Raw genomic sequence first — 19,896 nt, forward strand, 5'->3', positions numbered from 1 at the left:
GAAATAGAAACAGTCATTAAAAGTCTCCCAACCAAAAAAAGCCCAGGACCAGATGGTTTCAGTGCAGAATTCTACCAGATCTTCAAAGAAGAGTTAATACCAATACTCTCTAAATTGTTCCACACAATAGAAACAGAAGGAACATTACCAAACTCCTTCTATGAGGCTACAATTACCCTGATTCCTAAACCAAACAAGGATACAACAAAGAAAGAGAACTACAGACCGATCTCCCTCATGAACATTGATGCAAAAATACTCAATAAAATACTGGCAAACAGACTCCAAGAGCACATCAAAACAATTATCCACCATGATCAAGTAGGATTCATTCCAGGGATGCAAGGATGGTTCAACATATGAAAGTCTGTCAATGTGATACACCATATAAACAAACTCAAAGGAAAAAAACCACATGATCATCTCACTAGATGCTTAAAAGGCATTTGACAAAATCCAACACCCCTTCATGATAAAGGTCTTGGAGCGATCAGGAATACAGGGAACATACCTAAACATAATAAAGGCAATTTACAGCAAGCCAACAGCCAACATCAAATTAAATGGAGAGAAACAAAAAGCAATTCCACTAAAATCAGGAACGAGGCAAGGCTGTCCGCTCTCCCCATACTTATTCAATATAGTACTTGAAGTTCTAGCCAGAGCAATAAGACAACATAAGGAGATTAAGGGGATACAAATTGGAAAGGAAGAAGTCAAGCTTTCCCTATTTGCAGATGACATGATAGTATACTTGAGCAACCCCAAAGATTCCACCAAGGAACTGATACAGCTTACAAACACCTTCAGCAACATAGCAGGATACAAGATCAACTCAAAAAAATCAGTAGCCCTCCTATATACAATGGACAAAGAAGCAGAGAAGGAAATCAGAGATATATCACCCTTTACTATAGCCACAAATGACATAAAATACCTTGGGGTAACACTAACCAAGCAAGTGAAGGACCTATATGACAAGAACTTTAAGTCCCTGAAAAAAGAAATTGAAGAAGATGTCAGAAAATGGAAAGATCTCCCATGCTCATGGATAGGCAGGACTAACATAGTAAAAATGGCAATCTTACCTAAAGCAATCTACAGATTCAATGCAATCCCCATCAAAATACCAACACAATTCTTCACAGACCTGGAAAGAATAATATTCAACTTCATATGGAAAAACAAAAAACCCAGGATAGCCAAATGAATCCTGTACAATAACACAACCTCTGGAGGCATCACGATCCCTGACTTTAAGCTGTACTATAGAGCTACAGTAATAAAAACAGCTTGGTACTGGCATAAAAACCGACATGTGGACCAATGGAATTGAATTGAAGACCCTGACATTAATCGGCACACCTATGAACAAATAATTTTTGACAAAGAAGCCAAAAGTGCACAATGGAAAAAAGAAAGCATCTTCAACAAATGGTGCTGGCAAAACTGGATATCAACATGTAGAAGGCTGCAAATAGATCCATATCTATCACCGTGCACAGAACTTAAGTCCAAGTGGATCAAGGACCTCAACATAAATCCAGCTACTCTGAACCTGCTAGAAGAGAAAGTAGGAAGTAGTCTTGATCGCATTGGCATAGGAGACCACTTCCTAAATAGAACACCAGTAGCACAGACACTGAGAGAAACAATCAATCAATGGGACCTCTTGAAACTGAGAAGCTTTTGTAGAGCAAAGGATATGGTCAACAAGGCAAAGCGACAGCCTACAGAATGGGAAAAGATCTTCACCAACCCCACATCTGACAGAGGACTGATATCTAGAATATATAAGGAACTTAAGAAATTAGACATCAAAATGCCCAACAGTCCAATTAAGAAATGGGCTATAGAACTAAACAGAGAATTCTCAACAGAGGAAACTCAAATGGCCGAAAGACATTTAAAGAATTGCTCAACATCCCTAATCATCAGGGAAATGCAAATCAAAACAACTCTGAGATACCACCTTACGCCTGTCAGAATGGCTAAGATCAAAAACACTGAAGACACCTTATGCTGGAGAGGATGTGGAACTAGGGGAACTCTCCTCCACTGCTGGTGGGAATGCAAGCTTGTACAACCACTTTGGAAATCAATATGGCGCTTTCTTAGAAAATTGGGAATCCATCTCCCCCAAGATCCAGCTATACCACTCTTGGGCATATACCCAAGGAATGCTCAACCACACCACAAGAGCACTTGTTCAGCTATGTTCATATCAGCATTGTTTGTAATAGCCAGAACATGGAAACAACCTAGATGCCCTTCAACTGAAGAATGGATAAACAAAATGTGGTACATATACACAATGGAATACTACTCAGCAGAGAAAAACAATGACATCATGAGGTTTGCAGACAAATGGATGGATCTAGAAAAAATCATCCTGAGTGAGGTATCCCAGACTCAGAAAGACAAACATGGTATGTACTCACTCATAGCAGGATACTAGATGTGGAACAAGGATGACTGGACTGCTACTCACATCACCAGGGAGGCTACCTGGAAAACAGGACCCCAAGAAAGACACGGGGATCGCACAATGACAGAGAAATGGAATGAGATCTACATGAACAGCCTGGACATGAGTGGGGGTAGTGAAGGGCGAGGGTCGAGGGAAAGAGAGCTTGGGGGAGCGGGAGATCCCAGATGGATCAACAACAGAGAGGGAGAACAAGGAATAGGAGACCATGGTAAATGAAGACCACATGAGAATAGGAAGAAGCAAAGTGCTAGAGAGGCCCACAGAAATCCACAAAGATACCCCCACAACAGACTGCTGGCAATGGTCAAGAGACAGTCTGAACTGACCTACTCTGGTGATGGGATGGCCAAACACCCTAATTGTCATGCTAGAAACCTCATCCAACTACTGAGGGATCTGGATGCAGAGATCCATGACTAGGCCCCAGGTGGATCTCTGGGAGTCCAATTAGCGAGAATGAGGAGGGTTTATATGAGCGAGAATTGTTGAGACCAAGGTTGGATAAAGCACAGAGACAAATAGCCAAACAAACGGAAACACATGAAATATGAACCAATGGCTGAGGGGTCACCAACTGGATCAGGCCCTCTGAGTGGGTGAGACAGTTGATTGGCCTGATCTGTTTGGGAGGCATCCAGGCAGTGGGACCGGGTCCTGTGCTCATTGCATGAGTTGGCTGTTTGAAACCTGGGGCCTATGCAGGGTCCCTTGGCTCGGCCTGGGAGGAGGGGACTGGACCTACCTGGACTGAGTCTACCAGGTTGATCTCAGTCTGTGGGGAAGGCTTTGCCCTGGAGGAGATGGGAATGGGGGGCGGGCTGGGGGGAAGGTGAGGGGGGCGGGAGGGGGGAGAACAAGGGAATCTGTGGCTGATATGTAGAACTGAATTGTATTGCAAAATAAAAATTTTAAAAAAAAAATGAAATTTTCAGTCAGCATGGTGGTGTACGCCTTTAATCTCAGCACTTGGAAGGCAAAGGCAGGTGGATCTATGTGAGTTCAAGCCAGTCTAGTCTACAAAGTTCCTGGACAGCCAGAGCTGTTACACAGAGAAATCCTGTCTCAAACACCACTACCACCACCACCACCACCACCACCAAAAAAAAAAGAAGAAGAAAAGAAAAAGAAATTTTCAGGTATGTAACTAGAGAAAACCATCATGAGAGGAAACTCAGACCAGAAAGACAAATATAGTAAATATTCACTTAGACAGAGGTTAGGTAGGGACCATTGGGGAGAGACGTATCTCCCTAGGGACTGGAAATAGAACAGATAATTATGGATAGATGGGGGAATGGTTTGGAATGGGTGGAAAGGGTAGAGAAGAGGGGGCAAGGGAAGAATAAGGAGAGGGACATCTAAAACTAAGGGCCATTGGGGTTTCATATGGAAACCTAATACAGTAGGAGCCTCCTAAAATATATTTGGATGATATCTAAATGAAATCATCAAATAAGGTGGAGACAGAGTCCCTATTAGACACCTCTCATCACCAAATAAATCTTCCAGTATCAGGAATGAGTTATAGCTAATCAAGTTATTGGGCAAAGGGGTCCCATAGGAACCACCAAACAACCCAGGCTATTGCCAAGAATATTGGAGACACTCCACAAACTGACAGTAAGGCCTCATTGGTGAAGACAGCACCTGCACAACTGGCTGAACACAGAGAATTTGAGCTGGTGCCTACTCTGAGCCTTCACGCATATGCATCATGGTCCTGGAAAGCTCTGCATGCTACCATAGAGGAATATAAATCCCAACACAACTACAGACCCTTAGATCTACAAGAGTGACCTGCCTGAAGATACACTGGTGCACTAGTGGAACTAAGCTTGTGGGAGTAACCAACAAATATCTGATTTGAATTAAGGTCCACTCCATAAGATGGAACCCATACCCAACATGCTTGGATAGCCAAGAACCTGAGACTAGATAGACCAGGGACCTAGAAGCAAACTGAACATTATTGTTCTGCTAAGGAATGTAGCAATAAAATGACATTCTTCCATGCTCATAGGCCCATACCTTGTCAGCCATCATCAGAGAAGCTGCCTTCTACAGCAAATGGGAACAAATACAGAGACCCAAAGCCAGACAATAAGCAGAGTGAGAGACCTTGGAATACTCAGCCCTAAATGCGATGTCTTCATTAAATCCAACATCCACTCAGGGAACCCTGTAGAAGAGGAGGTGGTGAGTGTCAGAGCCAGAGGAGACGAAAGACACCAAGGAATCACAGGTTTCTAGATGTAACAGGGCTGCCACACAAATGAATTCACAGAGACAGGCAACATGCACTAAACCTGCAATAGTCTACACCAGATGGGGTCCTAGAGCCAAAAGAAATAGAAACACAGACCCATCTCTAACCCAGAAGCTATCTCCAACTGACAGCCACTTGCAAATGAAAATTGAGTTTCCTATAAGGGAGTGTCATTTGGAAACAAACTACTCTTGATGGCCAACAGAAAACTATCTCAGTGGCATCTTTGGAGGTTCTTTGTCACAGAATGTTAAGTCAGAGCGTTTTTTTAAGCTTAAATATCCTTTGCATATATATTATAGCTTCCAGTTTTATGGGTTTTAATGGGATTCCTGTATGTGAGAACCTGAATGTTTTTGAGTCTGGATGTGTTTCTTACACTTTTTTTCTGGCTCTTTTTCTTGTTTAGTTGATTTTGTCATATTCTAATCAGTTTGGGTTTTTATTCATCTTATTATATTGTATTGTATTGTGTTACTATCCTTTAGATGCCTGTTTGTTTTCTAATGGGAGACATAAGGGATGTGGATCCTGAAGAGATGGGAAGTGAGGCGAACTGGGAGGAGTAAGGTGAGGGGAAACCATAATCAGAATATATCATATGAAAAAAGTATATTTTCAGTAAAGGAAAACATTAAAGGCTAACAGTAAAATTTTATTTCATTTTATATTTGTTTGCAAAAGCATAAATATGTTCACAAACCCAAAAGACTAGGTGTTTATTTTTCAAGAAAAGTTGAAGGGGAAACTTATACTAACCAAAGAGTCCTTATCTTCTCTTGCAGAAAAAGAAATTTCCTGTCGGTTTCTGAGCTTTAATGCTATGGCGGGAAACCAGGCACTCTTGCCTCACTCACATTAAGAGCTTGTCATCAAGCCCAAGATGCCACACACAACACAGACCTGAGGCCAGGCCAGTGTGTCGGCCTCTGTGCTCTGCTTGCCTTGACGCTTCTCAAGCAGCAGCTGCCTTGCATTTGCTCTCACGTATGTCTCCTAACTTAGTGCTGAGGGAAATCACGGGAGGAAAGAGAGCCTCGCCATTATGAAATGATCTCAGAGCCGACTCCAAGACTCTAAACCTTCTCATAGATGCTACTTAGATGTTCTTCATTCTGGCTGAAAGCAAAGAGTTTTTTCAGCCTCTGTATTTTTATTTTCTGTTATTCTCCTAAGGGCTTTTTGTTTGGTATTTTAAATCAAATTTTATGAATATGATCAATGGGTGTAAAGAAAATTCTATCCATAATGAATTAAAAGATGTAAAATACTAGAAGAGAACCATAAAATAGAACCAAATGGAAAATGTACTTCTTATAAATGGCTATTTCTCCCTTTTATTGAAAATAGATACTTTTCTCACATAACATATCCTAATTATAGTTTCCCCTCCCTCTACTCCTTCCTGTTCCTCCCACCTCCCCTTCCATCCAGATCCACCCCCTTTTTGTCTCCACTTAGAAAATAAACAGGCTTCTAAGGGATGGCAATAAAATAAGATAAGGTAAAACACAACCTACACATCTAAATAGTACAAAACAAACAAGTGTGTGTGTGTGTGTGTGTGTGTTTTAAAGTGAAAATAAAACTAAAAAATGAGATAAAATTAAAAAAAATAGAAAGGAAAGCAAGGCCTTGACATAGCAGAGTGAGACAGGGACCTCCAGAGATGCCACTGAATTTGCTTCCCACTGGCCGCCTACCGGTGGTGGGTATGCAGCCTGTCCTGAAGTCCATTGTGTCATCCACTGCACCATAGAGCCAGGTAGAGTTTCTTATATACCAAGAGATAAATGGTTTAAACCGCAAATAATTAAATAACATTGCTACTTACACATTCTTTTCTTGGGAACAGACTTTAAATAAATTCTTTTTAATCTGATGGATACACCATAGATCTAAGGTTGGAGAGAGACATCATCTGTTTCACTAGACAATATTATTTTATATATAATTTCCAGAAATTTCCTTTCCAGAACTATTTTGAAGCGGAAGAGAATAAATGCTCTATTGTGTACACAGTTGGCCCTGCTGTATACTTTCTGGTGTTGGTTATATGCTTCTCACTTAAGACACCTTTCAGTCACCAAGGGTGAATATGTGACATCTGACTTAGAAATGAATATCCTGAACTGATAAGCATCAGAACTAAACCAGAATATTACTCAAAAAGAGACTGAAATTTTATAACTTTGTAGTTCCCAAAAATAAAATTTCATAATTTATAATTTATAATTTATAAAAAAATTCATGGATCTCAAGAAAAAGAATGAACAAAGTATTTTTTAAGGGATGTAGAAGGTGAGCTTATTTTTTTAGGAAAAGCTAGGGTATGGCTGGAGACAGTGGTCCTTTCCTGTGAAGCATCAGAGGCAGCTAGAGCACTTTCTGTGTGTGATTCCCACTCATACGATCCCAGTTCAGTAGCCTGGAATCCAATCACCTACATTTCTCACAAGGGTGCTATTGATGCTACTTATCCAAGGACCAAACTTTAGGAACCAATAAAAAAAGTGGGAGTGACTTGAAAAGTCAGATTTTAAAGAAGGAGAATTTCTTTGTCAAGACCCACAGACGAGTCCATACAACTTTGTTTTCTTTATCAACTAAACAAAGGGTTCTTTGAATGGAAATTTAATACAAACAAAATGTTAGTACTAAATTTCTGGAAATGGGATTGAGAGTAATATAGGTGTGTTAGCAGGCTGTTTGAGTAGGCAGGCTTTATAAATAGAGGGTAGCAACTTTAGAGAGCCCCCCAGACCACACTGGAAGACAATGTGGTTTAGGACACTTATTTACAAAGATGGTTCATAGGACACAGATTTCTGATTTGACTGGGCCAAGAAAATGATGAACTTGCTAGTAAACATACAAATTAAAATCCAGATATATTATGGTATTTCATCAAGTGGTGGGCCAAACATAGACAAAGCACGTGTCAAGTCTAATTGCAGTGTGATGGATGAGTTCTGAGTCTTTGCTTTTCTTGTTCTTCAAGCCTTTCCTCTCCAGCAGCTCAAATACCATCCACCACAAAACCCTTTCCAGGGCTGAATATTGACTTGGACTTTCTTTCCGTGTATTCTTAAACTAGGATGGTTGACTAACTGATAGGATATTAAGGATGTCACTAGCTGGTGGCCTTCTACAAACACACACACACACACACACACACACAGAGAGAGAGAGAGAGAGAGAGAGAGAGAGAGAGAGAGAGAGAGAGAGAGAGAGAGAAATAGCCTCACATCAAGTAGGATGTCCAGAGTATTTTAACTGAATAAAGGAAAAATCTGATCTGATATGAAAATTTAAGCAACGAACACACATGCAACATCATCAAGAAGATATAAATGGTTTCTGGTAACAGAGCAATACTCTCCACCAGGCTCAAGTATACTGTGAGATGGCATCTCAGCAGAAGAAATACACACTATATCATTGTACACAGTTAATAGAGCTAGTCTCAAGTCCCCCATCTCAAGGGGAGTTGCTCTTGTTACTTAGCCTCTCTGAACCTTACTCTCAACTTCCTCAAATATAAATAATAATCATATGCACTGATAAAGATCAAATAAACTAGAGCATACCAAATTCTTGGATTAACACCTGGAGAATGTTCCAGAGCCTGGAATAAGCACTTAAGTTCCAATGCTTGCCTGACCAGACACATGATGTGGTGGCATTGTGTTCCCTAAAATATTGTGCACCCTAATAAACTTATCTGGGGTCAGGGCACAGAACAGCCACTAGATACAGAGGCTAGAAAATGGTGGCACTCACGCCTTTAATCCTAGCATTCCAGAGACAGAAATCCCTATGGATCTCTGTGAGTTTAAGGCCACATTGGAAACAGCTAGGCATGGTGACACATGCCTTTAATCCCAAGAAGTGAGCCTTTAATCCCAGGGAGTGATGGCAGAAAGCAGAAAGATATATAAGGCATGAAGACCAGAAACTGGAAGCATTTGGCTGGTTAAGCTTTTAGGCTTTGAGCAGCAGTTCAGCTGAGATACATTTGGGTGAGGACTCAGAGGCTTCCAGTCTGAGGAAACAGAATCAGCTGAGGAATTGGCAAGGTGAGGTGGCTGTGGCTTGTTCTGCTTCTCTGATCTTCCAGAGTTCACTCCAATAACTGGCCTTAGGTTTGATTTTATTAAGAAGAACTTTTAAGATTCATGCTACAGCATGACTTTGAACAAGTCAGTCTCCTCAAGCCTCATTTCACACATCTGGATCTATGTACCTTTCATAGAAATAAAATACAGATCTTGTTTACTTCTGAGATGGCTAATTTTATTTATTTTGTTTTTAAGATAATTTTTACTGATTCTTTGGGAATGTCACATCAGTGATGGCTAATTTTAATATCAAGTTGCCACAGGTAATATTGTCACCTGGGAAGAGAGTCTCAATGAGAGACCGTCTAGGTCAGGTTGGCCTGTGAGCATCTGTGAGGACTTGATTGCTTTAACTGATGGGTGATGGGAGAAGACACAGCCTGAAAGTAGGCAGAATCATTGGGGGCCATTAAAGGGCTGTAAAAGAGCAGAGAAAGCTTGCTGAGCACTAAGCACACATTCATCAACCTCTGCTTTGTAGATGATGTCACCAGGGGTCTCAAGCTCCTGCAGCTGTACCTTCCTCACAGTGGGGACTATCACCTAGAATTTGAGTGAAAAAAAGCCTGTAGCTCCCCTACGTTGCTTATTGTCGGGGCATCTTATCAGAGCAGGAGGGATGAAACTAGAGCAATTTATTATACAGCCCATGGTAAACTGAAAATATCATGAGACAGAAATGTACAAAACATAACTAACCTACCAACCATCATAACTTAAAAAATGCATACTGGATTGTGGGGGGTTTACCCTCAAAATCCTGGTGCCTGAGCTTTGCTGCCAGAGTCCTGAATTGTAAAATTATCATACTACATACTGTTAGAGAAAGAACAAGTTTCAAAGAATGATACAGAACTCATCAGTTTTCAACCATCATAACATCTAAAAGTATAAATCCAGCCATCGAAAACAGGTGTCATCTGCATTATTTAATTAAAACTTATATGTCTGAAATGTGTAAGCTATTTAGTGAATATACAAAAATCATTTTGATAGTGCATGAACTTATTTTCCTGGGAGACTTGAAGAAACATCTGTTTGCCCCAAATAAGCTGAAAATAGACCAAAGAAATGAATCCACCAAAATCTATCCTGATGAACCGGTAATTTTAATTGTGGTTACCTATAGGATCAGAGGCAACTTATGGTCGGCTACACCATCAAAGAAAAGTCTTTTCCCTGCAATTGTTAAATACTTATATAAGTAAATTGTAGAGGGGAGGAGCCTCAATACCCTTTCTCCCCATGACATAATGTTAATGGGCCCAAACTTTGCAGGTCTTGGGCGGGTAATCACAACTGCTTAGAGCTGAAGAGGGCAATAGATACAGAGTGATTGGAGGTAGCATCCTGCAATTGATTATTTAGTAGTGGTTTCCCATGAAGAAAGAAACAGAATTATGATGCTTCAAAGTAAATTGAGCTATTGGCCATTCTCTGTATTATTTGAAGTTTTCAGGGGATAATTCATTACATCCATGACTTTTAATGACACGATCCTCTTTATATGACATTGTTGTCAGTGAGAACTATGCAAGAATCTGAAAATCTTGACATTTTAAGATTATGTTTTAACTTCCAAACCCTTGGGTAAAAAAAAAAAAAAAAACCTCAGCTCACTGTCCATGCCTGCAATTATGGGAGAAGGGTTAAAGTTTTCTCAATTTTTGTTTCCTTTTATTAATTATTTCTTAATAATGGGTTATGAATATGAGTTTGTTATTATGAGAATGGATTTCTTTTTTTTCTTTTGGTTTTTCAAGTCAGGGTTTCTCTGTGGAACCTGTCCTTGAACTCACTCTGTAGATCAGGCTGGCCTCAAACTCACTCTGTAGACCAGGCTGGCCTCAAACTCACTAAGATCGGCCTGCCTTTACCTCCCGAGTGCTGGAATTAAAGGTATGCACCACCTCCACCCAAACCAAGAATGGATTTCTTATAAAAAACAGCTTTCTTTCTCCTACCCTTTCCATTTCCTCCCTGATAATGCCTCCTCCATTTTACGATGTAGCAAGAAGACACTTGCTGCACATGACCTCTTCTTCCTGGACTTCCCAGCTTACAGAGCCATGAGTCAAACAAATACCTGTTGTTTGTAATTTACCCAGTCTGTTACAGCAGAACGTGTGCGTGTGTGTGTGTGTGTGTGTGTGTGTGTGTGTGTGTGTGTGTGTGTGTGTAGTGTATATACATGATTTTGTATATGTGGGCACATGTGTGTGGAATCATCTTCTATCACTCTTGCACTTTGCTCATTGAAGCAAGGTCTCAGGTAAAACAAGAGTTTGGTGATGTGGCTAGAATTGCTAGCCAGCTTACTCTGGTCCCTGTCTCTGACTTGCAAGGCTTGAATCACAGGCAGCTGCCACCTGGCATTTATTTGGGTTTCTGGAGATCTGAACTCTGGTCTTGGCACTTGCAAGGCAAGCGCTTCAACCCTTAATCCATTTCCTCAGGCCCAGAATAACCATTACTAAATGGATCCCATTACTCTCTACAGGATGGAACTAACAAAGTGCTGGTGACATATAACAGGAGAAAAGAAAGTGACATGAAAGAAAATCACAAAAATAGCAGAAAGAAAGAGGAAAACAAGAGTGAAGGAAGCCAGCCCCATCCCTGAAGAGGTGATGGACTCTGATTCCCATGGAATCCATTGCTGTTACTGTCGACGAGTTCAAAGAAAGAGCTTACCTTTAAAAGACAAATGAAGAATACGCACAATATCTATAGCATTCTCATGGGACTACTGTGTTTATGAGACTAAAGTACTGTGTTTTCTTAAACAAAGTGCCTCTCATGCTGAGCACATCTCAAATAACAGAGATAAGAAAAAATGCACAAAACACCAATTTCTGAGATTTGAAGCACACTGGATGCAAAACACTAAAAATCATATTTCCATTTATTCTCCATTTCTGAACCAATTTTGCAGAGCAAGTAACCTACCACTCAGAATGGTTTTCCAATGACCCTGTTTCATTCAGGACCAGGATTGCAATCAATATCCCATCTCATCTCATATTCATAACATAAGCTGCAAAAATGAGCCTCCCAGATGCGTATCTGCGTTGTTTGGAATTTTGAGTATGTACAGCACTATCCTTTGAGTCAGAGAAGATGGCTGAAAATAGGCTTAAATCCAGGATAATCAATGTCCCTAAATCCTGGACTAGCTCTACCTTCAATGAAATTACAAGTCTGTGCCCATTCAATATTTGCTGAAAGATTTGTAGAAAATCACACACCCACCTCACTCTTACAAAGCAAGAATCATTTCCAAATGAGTGGAAAGTAAAAATAAAACCTCCATCCGCCTCATTTGCTGGTGAATTACCAACTTAAAATATGACTTGCATGCTTTAGATGCTCTTCCCTCTAGAGAAATCTCAGGCTGCTGTACATTTATGTTTTAACTGGAAATGCCCATTCCAAATAGAAAAGGGGGAAAAAAGCAAGGGGAGAAGTGAGTGCTTGAGAAACTGCAACACACAAAAATAAGGGTTTGGAGTACATAAATAGAACAAAATAACTTCCTTTAAAAATGAGAGAAATTGGCCAGGCAGTGGTGGTCAGCATGCATAGACATAATACTTAATTTTGAGAGTGATATTAGAAATGAAAGCTGGTGATTATCTGTCTTTGGGGACCAGAGGAGGGACTAAAGTGAGGGACAATGTATTCTATAAGAATGATGGCCGGGCAGAGGTGGCGCATGCCTTTAATCCCAGCACTCAGGAGGCAGAGGCAGGCGGATCTTTGTGAGTTCGAGGCCAGCCTGGTCTACAGAGTGAGTTCCAAGAAAGGTGCAAAGCTACATAGAGAAACCCTGTCTCGAAAAAAAAAATGAGAGAAATTTAAATTATTTTATACCAACATCATCTATAGGCAGATATCACTTGAGGATGCCATTTCTGTTTATGAGCAAAGATCTCTCAGGTTCTGTCCTCTAGAGTAATTTTTTCAACTCTATGAGGCTTGGCAGTTCATGAAGAGTTTCGCTAAACACTTCAAAGTTCATTGGAATTTATCTTTTCCCCCAGGCACAAAGAATAAAAAGCTTTCAAATGGCTTTTATGTTTTGTATAATAATGCAGGGAGTAAGAAAGCAATCATTTGAGGTTCCAATATTCAATTTGTATTTGGGAGGAGGGGAGAAAAAGAGAGTAGGAGTGTTTAGACTATGTAGGGCTTTCATGAATGTGATTTTAAAAGTTATGAAAGGGCTAACTCAGTGTACTCATCTTTTCAACTATTAAGTATCGTCATTCTGAGAATGTAAGCTAAAGTTTGTAAAAAAAAAATTGAAAAGACAAGATTTTATGTGCAATGAGATCAATCTATAGTCATTATCTGAACCTATCATTAGAAAATCAGTAATTGTCTCTGAAAATTCCAATCCAGCTTAAGTGGCTCCAGTGACCTTTCTGGTACTTAAAGTTAGAAGGTTACCACCATGTATCTAAGAATGCTGTCGGGAGAAAAGGAGTTAATCTGACACATATGTCTTACTTGCTTATTATGAATTGCATGCTGAGTCAAGAAAATGAAAAATGGGTTCACCCAAAGTATTAGTGAAAAAATAATGTTATCTAGCACCATTATACCTCATGCAATTGTGCAATATAGTGCAACACTATATAAATTATTAATATTTTATAATTCATAATAAATTATTAATATTTTCTTGTAGTGACAGAGAAATGATTGAAAAATAATATAGACAAACATCAATCAATGTCTATATGTAAAAGGAAGCAATACCTACAAATATACACATACAAGTCACACACACATATTTCTGTGATAATATTATAATAAAACTGCATGAGAACTTGTTTATTTAAAGGGTCTTCTTTAGAAATCTCCAAGAAGAGTGCTTACAAGTTGCATTTTAACAAATGACTCCAATGATTCAAGGTTAGTTGGTTAAAAACAACACTACACTCCTCACAACAACCACACAAAATGTAGTGAAAGATTAAATCACTGCAAAGAGTCCCAAGTTAGGATTAAATAATCTGATCCACTGCTACTCACATCACCAGGCAGGCTACCTGGAAAACAGGACCCCAAGAAAGACACAGGGATCGCCCAACGACAGAGAAATGGAATGAGATCTACATGAACAGCCTGGACATAAGTGGGGGTAGTGAAGGGCGAGGGTCGAGGGAAAGAGAGCTTGGGTGAGTGGGAGATCCCAGCTGGATCAACAACAGAGAGGGAGAACAAGGAATAGGAGACCATGGTAAATGAAGACCACATGAGAATAGGAAGAAACAAAGTGCTAGAGAGGCCCACAGAAATCCACAAAGATACCCCCACAACAGACTGCTGGCAATGGTCAAGAGACAGTCCGAACTGACCTACTCTGGTGATGGGATGGCCAAACACCCTAATTGTCATGCTAGAAACCTCATCCAACTACTGAGGGATCTGGATGCAGAGATCCATGACTAGGCCCCAGGTGGATCTCTGGGAGTCCAATTAGCGAGAATGAAGAGGGTTTATATGAGCGAGAATTGTTGAGACCAAGGTCGGATAAAGCACAGAGACAAATAGCCAAACAAACGGAAACACATGAAATATGAACCAATGGCTGAGGGGTCACCAACTGGATCAGGCCCTCTGAGTGGGTGAGACAGTTGATTGGCCTGATCTGTTTGGGAGGCATCCAGGCAGTGGGACCGGGTCCTGTGCTCATTGCATGAGTCGGCTGTTTGAAACCTGGGGCCTATGCAGGGTCCCTTGGCTCGGCATGGGAGGAGGGGACTGGACCTACCTGGACTGAGTCTACCAGGTTGATCTCAGTCTGTGGGGAAGGCTTTGCCCTGGAGGAGATTGGAATGGGGGGCGGGCTGGGGGGAAGGTGAGGGGGGCGGGAGGGGGGAGAACAAGGGAATCTGTGGCTGATATGTAGAACTGAATTGTATTGCAAAATAAAAATTAAAAAAATAAAAAAAAAATTAAATATAAAAAAAATAATAATAATCTGATCCAAAATTTCTCTTCTTTTGGATCTCTGTACTGAACTGTCTTTGCTGAAAGAGTTGTCAAAAAATTATTTTTTAAATTTCATTCTTTGGAAATTCCATATATGAATAAAATGTATTTGAATTCTATCCACCATCCATTTCCCCCATCACACCTGTCTTTCGACAGCTCCTTATATGCAGATAGTGCTTTATGGATACTGTTCCCCCAATACACTCTCAGAATCCCCAACCCTTGCAAAGACCCCTCTTTCCTATGAGTACCTTTCTCCCATTTATGTCTTTTTTATGCCTCTGTGAAGTCAACTGGGGCTATCTGTATGATCATGAGTTTTGAACTGTCCATTGGAGTCTGGTGGTATTCTCAGTGAGTCCATAACTGAAGACAATGTCTGTCCCTGTCTCAGAATCCATCAGTAGCCAAATAATTCAGCATGGAGGGTTGGGTCTGGAGAACCCATCCCTGATTCATGATTGCTGATTGACAGGTCCGGTCTTGTGCAGGCTAAATGCAGGCAGCTACAGTTGCTATGAAATGATGATTGATTAGCTATGTCATGCTCAGAAGAAAATACTTTATGGCTCATTTGCCTATATTTCAGCTTCTACAATCTTTACAACTCAGACTCTACAATATTTCTTGAGCCTTTGGGGAGGTGATATAAAATATCTTGTGTATGGATAAATACTCAATCATCACTTATTCTCAACTCCATAGGAAGCCCTGCATCCCTATATTCATAGTCATGCCTGGCAAATAGAAGCTTCCCTGGTTAAGACTGAGATTACCGTTTGTCAGTGGATACAAAAATATATATTTAGAAAGTAGTTTTACACCATAACAATTTGTTTAAACAACAATAGTAAGTTCCGCACTGGGCCCTAAGACCTTCTTAGCCATAGAGTTTTCACCATGTTTACCATACAAAGTATGGATTATTTCCTGTGGAAGTAATATCCAACCAAAGAGTGGATGGTTACCCTCAAAACAGTTACACCACCGTTGCACCAGAGGGCACATGTTGCTTGTAGGTTGGTATTGTAGTTTGTAGAGTGCACAGCTGAACGAGACCATTGATACCTTTTCTTCTCTAGGACACCGAGTGGTACCTTTCAACACAATGAAAGCTAGCCAGCAGGGAGGAAGCCTTCACATCAGTTGCAGCTTGGTGTCTCTGTAATTTTCAATCAATGTGCACGGTGTCTTCAGCAATGGAGTTTTATAAACTAGTTCTGATGGGAATCCCAGAAAAGTGGCAAGAGCCTGTGTTCTGTTGGGATTGTCTGCGGCCTTTCTGACCAACAGCTAATAAGGAAGTATCTGTCATGTAGCAATGGGGTTTTTGTTTAATGTCATGGCTTTTAGTTGTGACATCATCCAGCACTGCAAAATATTTTCCTCCTCTGTCTGCCTGTTTGTATGTGTGTATCACTCCGTTCCCTTTTTTCTCTTCTTTCTTTCTTCCTTCTTTTCTTCCTTCCTTCTTCCTCTTTCTTCCTTCCTTTCTCTTTTCTTACTTTTTAGTAAGCTTCTCCCATATACCACTCATTTAGGGTAACCCTCTACCCCCCACCCTCAACTCCTTTACCCCCCATCCCTGCTTAAGCTCTTCACTTCTAGTATTTCCCCATTCTATTTTCATAGCATCTATGCTCTGCTATCCCCATCCCTTACGGCATTCCAACGGCCCTTTTCTACTTGCCTGGCTTCTAGGGGTACTCCTAGTTAAACACACAACTCTAAACAGCTAATGTTAGGACACAAATACGAAAGAGAGCAGACATCTGGCGCTCGTCCTTCTGGGCCTGGCTGCTTTACTCAGTGTAGTTTTTCTTGTTCCACTGCCTTTCCTACAAATCTTACATTTTCACACTCATTGCAGTGGAATAAATTTCCCCTGTTTATGTGCACTGCATTTTCACTATCCATTCATCAGTTGATGGACATCAAGGTTGATTCCCTCTCTTATTATGAATAGAGCATCAGTGAACGTGGATGAGCCTATATCTGTATAGTGGTACATGGAGTATATGTCCCGAAATTATATAGCTGGGTCAAATGGCTGTTCTAATTCAACTTTTTGAAAAAAAAATCACAATTCTTTCTATAAGGGCTGCATCAGTTTTTAATCCACTGACAGTGAATAAGTGTTCCTCTTATCCCACATCATCTCTAGCATTTAGACCATTTGAATATAAGTTCAAAAGGTCTATTTATAACATGACAGCTACTGCTGGCAACAACATATTGTGTATTTGAAAGCACTGAGAGTAAATTTTAAATATTTAAGTATATGAGACAATAGAAATATTAACTGGTTTTATTGTATTATTTTTAAAAATTATCCACATTGTAAGTAGATATATTTTTAAATTAAAATGGTTTTTGAGAGGCTAGAGAAATGGTTCAGCAATTAAGAGCATATTCTGCTCTTGTAGAGAACCCATGTTTGACTCCCAGCATTCATGTTGGGTGGCTTAAAACTGCCTATAACTAGAGCTCCCTGGGAGCTGGCTCTGGCATGTACTCACACTCACATGTACACACCCATACACGGACACATATATCATTTAAGACAATAATAAATAATAATTAAAATGAATATTTAAATACTAACTTTTAAGTTTTAATTTTATTTTATTTTATGTGTCTGGCTGTTTCCTCCTGCATGTCTGTCTGTGCATCACATGTTCTCCTGGTGCCTGCAGAGACCAAAAGAGTCCAGAGGCTCTCCTAGAATTGGAGTCACCGACATTTTGAGCCACCATATGGGGGCTGGAAATTGAACAGTCTGGAAGAGCAACCAGTGTTCTTAATTGCTGAGCCATCTCTCCAGCTCCCAAATAATAATAATTTTTGAAAATATCCTCTAATAAAGGGAAATATAAAGGACTAAGCAAGAGGACTCAGTGAGTAAAGACAACAGTTGTCAGGCCTGATAACCTGAGTTCAAACCTCAGGACCTATATGGTAGAAGGAAAGACCAGCACCTACACGTTTTCCTCTGATCTCTATCTAGGAAAACAGTTAACTAATGAGGTCTTTAACTCCAATGTGAAACTAAAGCCACACTGTAAAGCTAAAGCCTTCAAGAGGAGGTGCATTGTGTGAACTGAGGTGTCTTCAGGGGGTTCCAGAAGGTCTGTAAACACGTTGAAATTGCACCTACAATCCTGCTTGAATGTGTGGTGTCTGGATGAGTTCATAGCTTTCATGGATTTTTTTTTTCATTGAAAGCCTATACACACAAGAACTGGAGATGTAGTTCAGTTGATAGAGAGCTTGCACAAAGCCTGGACTTGATTCACAGAACTACATAACTCAGACATCATGACACATGCCTTAATCCTAGCACTTGGAATGGAAGCAGAAGGATTACAAGTGCAAGGTCATCCTTGGCTACATAGTAAGTTTGAAACCAACCTGGATTATATGACCATGTCTCAAAAAAAAAAAAATTAAAATTAAAAGCTGTATAACACCAAAAAGTTCAAGGAAACAGAGAACTATCATTGTAATTAACTCAGTAGATTGCTAATACAAACATGTCATCTTGAAGCCCTGACATGCCTAAATGTACAACAGACAACTCAAATTGATGCAAGCCATGGTGGACTGGTAAGTCTTTAGTACGCACCTAGTACACACAAGGTCCAGTGCAGGGGAGTTGTCTCCCTGATGCACATACTCCACAGTGACAACATTCCAGCTCACCATGAGATAACGACTGTCTCACACAGTTAGCAAGCAACTTTCACAAGTCCAGAAGAGGTAGCCTCAGCAAACCTCTGATTCTGAAGAAAATGAAAATCAGGTCAAGCTATTAAAAAAAAAATACTTCTGTCTAATTTGATGTGCGTTTTCTGTGTCAATTTTCTAAGTATGGCTTTCAGTGGAATATTATTTGGAGGACGGCGTGCTGAAGTACTTAATCAAGTTGGAAAGACAAGAATCATAAAGCAAAAGTGTTCTCTGGAGTTTTGATGAGAAAAGCTGGTGTCTGTGGAGCGAGGAATTCAGTGGTGGAAGAGAGAGTTGCAGCTGACTAAGAAGCCAGTCTTTCTCCTAGCAGTGGCTCTGACCAGGCCAGTAGCTGCCTACCAGCTAAACCTTGTTAGAAACTCAGTTCTCAGAGCCCCACCCTGCTCTTCTGCATCAGGAACTCTGAGAATACTACCATGTTCTCCATGCTTTGAAGTCTCCACGGGACTATGGGGCAGTGAGGAGCCCTGAGGTCTGAGGATCTTTTCTCGAAACCCAAGTTTTCAAACATTTGCCTGCTCAAGAATCCTTGGGAGAATTATTTTAAAAATGTAGATTCCTGGCCCAATGACGCAATTGTCCAGTCAGAATCTTTGGGATGTAGGATTCAGGAATACAGCCATGTTTAACTTTATGTTATTTTATTCTACGTTATTATTTGCATAAATTGCAGCTCAGAACAGTGACAGTGAGAAGATAAAAAAGAAATAAGCACAAAATGTTCTACACAAAGATTAGGTCAAAGTGTATAATAAATCTTCAGAAATGCATCACTTGGCTTCAACAAAGATCAACAGTTTGCCTGTCTTACTCACACTGCGCTTTATTCTTTTGTTAATTTTCTGTGGGAATAAATTCAGGTAATACTTAACACCTCCCCAGCAGGTCGTTCACTTAAATCTCTACCAGATTGTTTTCTTGTTGCCAACTGCTATTAGAGTGAACAAAATTACTAATAATTACCTAATGTCATTATCACAGAAATATAAAATGTGTTTGTGGATTTGGTCCATCTTCACCTGATAGCCTTATATTCTGGAATCATTGCTTATTCCCACTCTCCTTTTTTCTTCCTTTCCTCTTTTTTTTTTTGTGGTAGGGGGAGGAATCTGGGCTTTTTAACTTTTTGTCTCTGGAAAAATTATTAATATATATTATTGTTGAAAATAATGTGTTTCATCAAGACATTTTTATACAAGCATATGATGTACTTAGCTCATATCCAATCCCTTGTTACCTTCTCTTGCCCTCATCCTCCCTCC

At 40.1% G+C, this 19,896-nt stretch overlaps 1 long non-coding RNA gene across 2 annotated transcripts in view; it reads left to right on the forward strand.

The window, feature by feature from the left end:
• Positions 1-19,896, forward strand: part of LOC131913056 (uncharacterized) — a 71,106-nt gene that overhangs the window by 46,424 nt on the left and 4,786 nt on the right. Inside the window, exon 4 of one of the 2 annotated variants that reach the window (XR_009379803.1) lies at positions 11,379-12,368. The exons of the other annotated variant lie outside the window; for it this stretch is intronic. This is a non-coding gene — a long non-coding RNA (uncharacterized LOC131913056). Of the gene's footprint in view, positions 1-11,378; positions 12,369-19,896 lie in introns of those variants that run through there. 2 annotated transcript variants of the gene reach the window in all.

Source organism: Peromyscus eremicus, chromosome 6 (genome assembly GCF_949786415.1).
Source record: "Peromyscus eremicus chromosome 6, PerEre_H2_v1, whole genome shotgun sequence".
NCBI classification, from domain to species: domain Eukaryota; kingdom Metazoa; phylum Chordata; class Mammalia; order Rodentia; family Cricetidae; genus Peromyscus; species Peromyscus eremicus.